The 9221-nt window shown below is 42.5% G+C and overlaps 1 protein-coding gene across 1 annotated transcript in view; it reads right to left on the bottom strand.

Annotated features, from left to right (window-relative positions):
- Window positions 1–8840, bottom strand: part of LOC147336062 (uncharacterized) — a 20562-nt gene extending 11722 nt beyond the window's left edge. Inside the window, exon 1 of the mRNA XM_086284981.1 lies at window positions 8650–8840. The gene's annotated coding sequence lies outside the window, so the exon portion shown is untranslated. The remainder of the gene's footprint in view (window positions 1–8649) is intronic.
- Between the last annotated feature and the right edge of the window lie 381 nt (window positions 8841–9221).

Here is a 9221-nt window from a genome sequence, read left to right on the forward strand (position 1 = left end):
CTATGAAGCTTTGAGTATTTTGGATTAGTAGCACTGCTGTGTTTGTTGCATCATATTGCTGTAATTGTTTATATGCTTTATATATTCTGAGCTAAGTTGATCTATAGTGTTACATCATATTCTATAAGGATGTTATGTGTTTGTTTACTTTCTGCCCAGTTTGACCCATTTAGCAGAAGTCAGCCTGTTTAAGGCTCTGATATCTGTTCTGTATGACTTGCGGTGTGTTCACACCGAACGCGATGGACGCGAATAGAGCGTCAGGTTTACATGTAAAGTCAATGGAAAGGTGCGATGACACGCGATTGCGGGTCCCGCGAAAATGCCAAAACGCGTGAAACTCGCGTCAGTGTAGCGCGTCTGGCGCGTTTGACACGCGAATAAAACCACGCGCGTGAGTTTTTGTGTTGCATTTTGTGCATACGCGCGTTTGCAAGTGTTTTCCAAGAGAGATTACAAACTGAGTAGGGAAGGTCTGAAGGACTGGAAAAATGCAAGCCACTTGCTCAAGGTCCATGAGTAGGGATGGGTACCGGTGTCCGGTACGGTAGTAACTAGAGATGGACCGATCCGATATTACGTATCGGTATCGGTCCGATACTGACCTAAATTACTGGATCGGATATCGGAGAAAAATAAAAAATGTAATCCGATCCATTAAATATCACGAAAGCACCTCACAAAACTTGCAACACGCCGTAACTCACCTCAGAACGTTAGCACGGCGGAGCAGTGTGGTCACGTGATAGAGCGGCTGTGGCATGCGGGACCTGTCGGTGGTCTGGATAGCATGTGGAGCTTCGCTAGCAACCCGGCATTTCATCTCCGACAAAGTTATCCCGAGAGAAGTAAAGCAAGTGTGTAAGTCCATCTCTGAATGTTTGTAAAGCATTCCTGCGTTAAGCTTAACGAGCGACTGCCTCTCGCTCTCCGGCTGCTACTTCAATCGTGAAACTGCTTAAATGATCAGCTGATCGGCTTTTCTGTCGCGAGTTCGTCTTTGTTTTTGGCCCACTTTGCACCAGAAAGAGGAAACCAGCGGCTGAACAACAGCAGCACGTTTAAGCTTGATAAGCTGTTGTTAGAATTTATTTAATATTACTTTCTACACCAGGATCTTTTTCTACGTAGCTGACGCTGGTAACTGTGCAGGGGCGGATCTAGCAAAGTTTAGCCAGGGGGGCCGATAGGGCATTAACTGGGAAAAGGTAAATGGTAAATGGCCTGTATTTATATAGCGCTTTACTAGTCCCTAAGGACCCCAAAGCGCTTTACATATCCAGTCATCCACCCATTCACACACATTCACACACTGGTGATGGCAAGCTACATTGTAGCCACAGCCACCCTGGGGCGCACTGACAGAGGCGAGGCTGCCGGACACTGGCGCCACCGGGCCCTCTGACCACCACCAGTAGGCAACGGGTGAAGTGTCTTGCCCAAGGACACAACAACCAAGACTGTCCAAGCCGGGGCTCGAACCGGCAACCTTCCGATTACAAGGCGAACTCCCAACTCTTGAGCCACGATCGCCCCGTGGGGGCACAAAGACATACTTTTCTTTCTTATTCTCATTTAAAATGTCGAGCTTTTAATAAATAATTATCTGACACACAAAGTTTTAATTTGATGTAAAATGAATAGAAGTCAATTACTGTATATAGTGACTATTAAGTCTAATATATATACCCTAGTAAGCTATAGTACTTTTTCCTTTGGGAAGGTACCATCTGTGCAGTCTGCAATTTTGTTGAAGAAAGATGTTGAATCTATTTAATATTTCTTGAAAAATAATTGATTTCTGTGCATTTTTTTTCACACTGCATCAAATTAAGGTTGATTACGTCGATTAAGCATCATGAGGTGGCGCGTGAGGGGTGGTTCCCTATTTTTTATTTATTTATTTTTGTTGTTGCTGGGAGTTGGAACCCTATTAGTTAGGTTGCTTAATATTTACGCTAAGTACTCTTTAAAATACCAGAATAGGGAGGATGGTGTAGGTCTAAGTTTATTAGATTGATCAGTATTGCTGAACTATGAAATATTTTTTTTGTATACAGGTATAACAGAATAGCTTTAGTGTAGTTGTTGTTTTAAACTTGAGTATGAACTTGCAGACTTGCAAAATGCAGCAAGATATTTTAAAAAACAGTTTTGTTGATTAAAAAACACTATATCGGATTCATATCGGTATCGGCAGATATCCAAATTTATGATATCGGTATCGGTATCGGACATAAAAAAGTGGTATCGTGCCATCTCTAGTTAAGAGACGTGGTTGCGAAGCGGATTTCAAACTCCAGGCTGTCAGTCACGCAGTACAAGTTGGGAACAGAGCAGCTGTGAAATCTGTCTTTGTTATTGTGCTCAGCGTCTTTTAGTTTACATTTTGACTGCACAATTGTGAGCTTTTTGTTATGCACAAAAACAACATTGTTTTCTTTTATTTATGGAGCATTATTATTTAATAAATGCTCATAATTTAGTTTTGAGTAAATTTTATGTACATCTGCTCTATGTTAATAAAAGTGCCTGTGTGACATCTGGGACACAGCTTTGACTAAGAACTCTCTTTTTGTTCTTACTTTATGGCTTTAAAAAAATATATCGAGATATATATCTTATATCGCCATCCAGCTAAAAAATATCGAGATATGAATTTTGGGTCATATCGCCCAGCCCTACTACAAACTTTACCCGAGTCATTAGCACATGATTCTCCTTATGGGGACCTGATATGTTTAATATGCTGCTGAGAGTATAGCCCAGAAGAAGCGTATAGTATAGCTTTTATTTTGGAAAGAGACATTTCTCTGTAATAAACTCTCTTTTCCAAAGATGAGTGATTTCTCGATCAGATAGATTTATTTTTTTATTACTTTGTTGTTTCGGCAACATTAAATTTAAAAACTGTACTTTTGAGTTAAAATATATATTTATAATTTTAATAAATGACAAATTAAAAAGGCATGAACATTTTTTTCTATCGAAAAAATATCGAACCGAATTGTGAATTTTGTGTATCGTTGCACCCCTAAAATATATATTTTTTTCTTTTTTTGAAGCTTTGTAAAAGCCCGAAAGACGCAGAGATACGTAGTAGGATTAAAGAGCGTAATAACTGACTGAAACGGAAGACGGCAGCACTGCATGTACATGCATGTACAAGCCGCTGATAAACACCAGGCCGAGAGGCCGGGGGCACCCCACCTCCGAAGTGGCCCGAGCGAGCCCCAATAAGCGGCCGCCAAGGAGTGAGCCGGTGTGTACCCGGACGCCCACCCCCAGACACAAAGAACCACCAACGCACCGACACCTGAGGGAGTCCGCCACCGGCAGGGGAAGTTGTGGTGGGTGGAGATAGGCCTCCAAACCTTGGAGGGCCTGAGATGTCCCCAGAGAGGTGGCGACTGATACCCAACCTGACATATAGACACAGACATACAGGCACACACAGACACAAACATCCATTCCCACCTTCATGCTCTCATATGCACTTACTCCACACTCAACCGACGTGGAGACAGACATAAAGAGACGCTGTACACACGATCACACTCCCCAAGCGTACTCTACGAACCGGGTCTAGGTACCCTTGCCCCTGGAGGGGGGGATTGCACCCAGACCCAGGTGGTGTTACCCTTTTCCCTGCGGTGGGGAGAGGCAGACCGCCCCGACTCCGCAGCAGCAGGGAGGCCCCACACCCCAGACCGCAGTCGGACGGCCAACTCCTCCTAGCCCCCCCGCTCTAGCAGGCCGCAGAGAACGGGGGTGAGAGAAGACTCCAAACCTCCCTCCACCCGCTCATTGTAGTGTTGATGCATGTGTGTTCTAAGGTGCAATTAAAACCCAGGAGGGCATGGAGCTATTTGTTACAACATTACACCCCCCCCCCCCCTCCCCGCACGGTGCGCCCCCTCCCTTCCCGTATCATGGTTCCTTTTGGACGTCACCACATCAAAAAATCAACACAAGATGTCAAAAAGGCCAAAACTGTCAGGTGCCCAGGGAAGAAAAAAAAAGAGAAAAGAAGAGGAGGAGAAACAAGAAAAAGACAGAGGTAGGTAACGTTAGCCTACATGAAATTATTTGTCTGAATGTGATAGTAACCTAAATTTTTAGCATTAAGCTAATGTTACATGATTCGCTAATTGCTAATCAATAAATAGCTAGTTAACTGTTTTAACGTCAGTTAATATTGTGGAGGGGGCTAAATTGTTATGGAAAATAATAATGTAACGTTAAGTAATTACAGTACTCCCACCTTTCCCACCATTCCTCATTTGTATTCATCTTTTAAGCAGGTGTTTTTTTGTTTACATTGTTATTGCCTTCTGGTTAGCTAACGTTTACCCTGCAGGTAATAGTCACTTTTCCACCCCTGTATATATTATAGTTGTAAGTCTAGTTGTTAAAGTGCACATCATTAATGTTAATTAAGCAATATCACATGAGAGGGAATGCTGTTTTTTAATATGAGCACTGCTGTGATTCGGTCAAAGATAATCATAACATAACATTCTCATATGATATTATACTGTTACTTTGCATTCTGCTATTCAGCATTTTACTGTAATGATGGCAATAAATTGAATCTAATCTAATTTGCATATCAGTTAACATCATACATATATCTCTTTGGTTTTTCATTTATATTATATCATTTCATTTTATTCCTGGAATCATATGTTTTTATTATTAGACTTTAATACTCAGTGGTGTCACATACTCCTCTCTTCAGATGCACTGTTGAAGTTTCTAAATCCCACCCCTGGGCCATCTACCACATCTACCGCTGCTGCCTCCACTTCAGCAGCACAACCCACCAGTGATGCAGCATCAGCAGCACAACCCAGCCATGATGCAGCAGCATCAAGCGGTCTTCCTGTTGCCTCCACCTCAGCAGCACAACCCACCAGTTTTGCAGCATCAGCAGCACAACCCAGCCATGATGCAGCAGCATCAAGCGGTGTTCCTGTTGCCTCCACCTCAGCAGCACAACCCAGCAGTGATGCAGCAGCATCAAGCGGTCTTCCTGCTGCACCAATAGACCCTGCTGACTGGCCTTCTGCTTTAACTGAAAAGGTACGAACAGAGTTAGTTCACAGAGGTCCATTTGTAATTGATAGTGACTTCACATTCCCGAAACAGAAAGACGGGCGAAGGTGTCAGCATGATTATTTTAACAGACTCTTAATCAATGGGGAAAAGGTGAGAAGAACCTGGCTTATGTATTCGAAAAAAGAGGATAGCTTGCACTGCTTCTGCTGCAAAATGTTTTCCAAGAGAGATTACAAACTGAGTAGGGAAGGTCTGAAGGACTGGAAAAATGCAAGCCACTTGCTCAAGGTCCATGAGTAGGGATGGGTACCGGTGTCCGGTACGGTAGTAACCAGACCGAAAAGCAGCGCACATTTCGGTGCTTTTTTTTCCTGAGCTGTGATACACTTTAGATTCTAGCCAATCATTTTACGTTTCCGAGGATAGTAGGCGGGGCCAGGTATGTACGTTCTTTTAGAGCAGAGCTACAGATTAAAAATGCCCAAGACAAAGCGGTCAAAAGTCTGGCTGTACTTCACAGCAAAATATGCAAACTCAGCAGCCTGTGTTTTTTGTGTTTTTTCCATTGTTTAAGCACTGCTTCCAGCCAAGAGTGATACCATATATGCCCCATAGCTGCAGAAAAGGCTAACATTGTTATCTTTTTACAAAAAACAGCTGAACATGAGAGGTTTTTGGACCAATTTTGTGTTCTCCATTCTTTAAGCACCGGTTTGAGCACCGTTTAAGCACCGGCACCGTTTCAAAAGTACCGGTTTGGCACCGGTATCGGATAAAACCTAAACGATACCCATCCCTATCCATGAGGATAGCCAGGAGCATAATGCTCACATGGCAACATGGAAGGACTTGGAGGTCTGTTTTGCGAAAGGACTCACAATAGATAAACAAGAGATGGCACTTGCTGAGGCTGAGAGAAAAAGGTGGCGTGAAGTTCTACATCGTTTGGTGGCAATAATTCAGTCCTTAGCTGAAAGAAACATGGCTTTCAGGGGGTCCACAGACACATTAAATAAACCAGACAATGGCAATTTTCTGAAAGAAGTGGAGCTTATGGCCAAATTTGATCCAGTGATGAAGCAGCATGTCAGTAGAGTAGAAAGTGGAGCTGGCAGTCACATGCATTATCTGGGAAAAACAATCCAAAATGAACTGATTGACACCATCAGTTCAAGAATAATAAAACGCATTGTGGAAGATATCAAAACATCAAAGTATTTCTCCATCATTTTAGATTGCACACCTGATCCGAGTCATAAGGAACAGCTCTCTGTCATAGTCAGGATAGTGTCACAAGAAGGCATACCACAAGTTAAAGAGCATTTCCTGGGCTTTCTTGTTGCAGAGGAATCAACAGGAGATCATTTGTCAACTCTCATGCTAAAATGGATAGAGGAGCTTAACATTCCTTTTGAAGACTGCAGAGGACAGTCCTATGACAATGGGGCCAACATGAAGGGAAAAAATAAAGGTGTTCAGGCAAGGTTGCTTCAGCTAAACTCAAGAGCTTTTTTGGTCCCATGTGGTGCCCACACTTTAAATCTGGTAGTAGCTGATGCTGCAAAAAGTTCACCAGATGCCCTTGGCTACTTTGGGCATTTAGGAAAATTATTCAAGCTCTTCTCAGCCTCCACCCATAGGTGGGGTGTTCTCTTGAAACATGTGAAAACCACCTTGAAATCATGGGCTGAGACCAGATGGGAAAGCAGGATAAAAAGCATTGAGGCAGTCAGATATCAGGCTCGGCAAGTCAGAGAGGCTCTTCTGGAGGTGAGGGAAACAGCTACAGACCCTGTGGTCAGAGTTGAAGCCCAGTCTTTGGCTGAGGAGATTGGATCCTATCGTTTTTGCATTTGTACAGCCATCTGGTATGACATTCTCAGCAAGATCCAGTATGTGAGTAAACTCATGCAGTCGCCCTCCATGCAGCTAGATGTGGCTGTCGACTTGCTGAAGAAAACCAAAGATTCCCTCACCAGCTACAGAAACACTGGATTTTCTGATGCACAGACAACGGCAAAGGAGATGTGTGAAGAAATGAATGTGGAGGCTGAACTCAAACAAAAGCGATTGAGAACCACCAAAAGGCACTTCGGTTATGAGTCTCCAGATGAGCCCATACAAGATGCACTTAAAAAAATGGAAACCACATTTTTTAATGTGGTAGTGGATACAGCCATCTCTTCACTTGATGAGAGATTTCAGAACCTTGGAGAGGTGAATGACAAGTTTGGAGTACTCCTCAATTTCCACAACTTACAAAAAGAAGAGCTGCTACAGCAGTGCCAAACACTGAGTACTACTCTGACCCATGACAGCCAGCCGGACATTAATGGCACAGAACTTGCAATGGAAATGCAGAATTTCCCACCATTGCCATCAAAGAACATGACAAACATGGAACTCTTGACCTTCCTGCATGAGAAGAAGCTGGCAGAAATTTACCCCAACATGTGGGTTGCTCTGAGAATCTTTGCCACTCTTCCTGTTACAGTGGCTGCTGCTGAAAGAAGCTTCTCTAAGCTCAAACTCATTAAAACCTACCTGAGATATACTATGATGCAAGAATGTCTCAGTGGACTTTCCATCATAAGCATAAATCATGTGGTCTCAAATCAGTTGTCATATGATGATGTTGTAGATGACTTTGCTGCAAGAAAGACTAGGAGAGTAAGGCTGTAGCAGGTCATGTGAGGTTGATGAGGGGGTGGTGTACAGTAATTTGTAAGTCATTCTAGTTAATGCAGTATTAAAAAGCACAACTAGAGAACTCTGTAGGATCCCCTTTTTTGTAATATAGTTGTTAAAGTCATACTGGTTTATTTAATATCTTGTTTTGTGCAGTGCCTTATTTATATTGTATTTTTGATTTATTTTATCCAACTTGTTGACACGTTTTATTGTGTTTATGTATGTAAAATTTATTGTATTTCATATATTCATTTTTTGTATTCATTTATTTATTCATATATTTTTTTATCTTGTTAATTATTCTGATTGTGAATTTGCTTTCTTTAAGTAAAAAAAAAAAAGGTCAAAGACAAAGCTATTCGGTTTCTTGTGAGTACATACACTACACTGCCGATGTAGGGGGGCGCCACCTAAAATCTTGCCTAGGGCGCCAGATTGGTTAGGGCCGGGCCTGCACTAGGGCAAACTATGGCATGCAGGCTTTCACATTTCACACCATTCGAAGACAAATATAACGTCGCAGAACACTCCAGCTCACATGTTAGTCTGCTCCAAGCATTCCCACAAAGGTCAGTGTTTTGTAGTAGTTAATATGTCATTTTTCATAACATAATTGTCCACTAAAGGCTGATTGCCCTCCCCCAGGCTTGTACCCGTGGCTTCATGTCCTGGGGTGGGGGTTGGTTGTTCTCCTCCCCTGCACTCCATCCTTTTGTTCATATTCCAAGATTATTTTTGCTATATGTATTCTTACCTCCTAGCAACCGCCATATTATAATATTGCAAGCAATCACAAACTCTACAGTCTCCCTGACGTCAATGTATAGTAAGCAATCTATTATTCTCACCAGAGAAAAACATAAACTAAAACCACATCAAAGTTAGCTCCGTGCTTACCTTTAGATGAGCCCACAAACAAGAGAACTCTGTGATTAAGCTAGAAGCCTTTCCAAACACAGTTAACAGATCCAGCTACAATCCAAGAGACAGCGGTGCAGATATCGATTGAAAAGTAGGTAGTTGTATATGATCCTGTAGGTTTACTACTTTACTCCCGTTTCACGAAAAAGCAGCTCTCTCTGCTCGAGTCCTCTCCAGCGCATACACTTTGCTCCGCCCCCTTTACCCAGATCTGCAGCGATTTGTTGCTGTGCGGTCACGTGACTCAGCTGCACAACGTAATCACGTGGTGTGTAATTTCAAAATTAGCGCGCTTCGGGATTGACGGCAGGCCGCAATGCATTGTGGGTAGTGATGTGCGATACTGCATATTTTGGTATCGATCTTCTGCTTTTCTTTTCATTCCAATTAAAATTATTACACTCTTGGAAATGATGATAATAATATTTCCACTGTGGGATTTCTATGCATCAGAAGTAACACTTCTACATGCTGTTAATAAATATCACTGTACCTGTCTGTGTAGGTTCTCAGTCATCCAGGTCATCGTAGTCAAAGGAGCTTGCAAA

Source organism: Aulonocara sp. 'chitande type north' Nkhata Bay, linkage group LG3 (assembly GCF_057382095.1).
Source record: "Aulonocara sp. 'chitande type north' Nkhata Bay isolate Kocher_YH1m ecotype deep benthic linkage group LG3, A_spYH_male_GT1.1, whole genome shotgun sequence".
Lineage (NCBI taxonomy): Eukaryota > Metazoa > Chordata > Actinopteri > Cichliformes > Cichlidae > Aulonocara > Aulonocara sp. 'chitande type north' Nkhata Bay.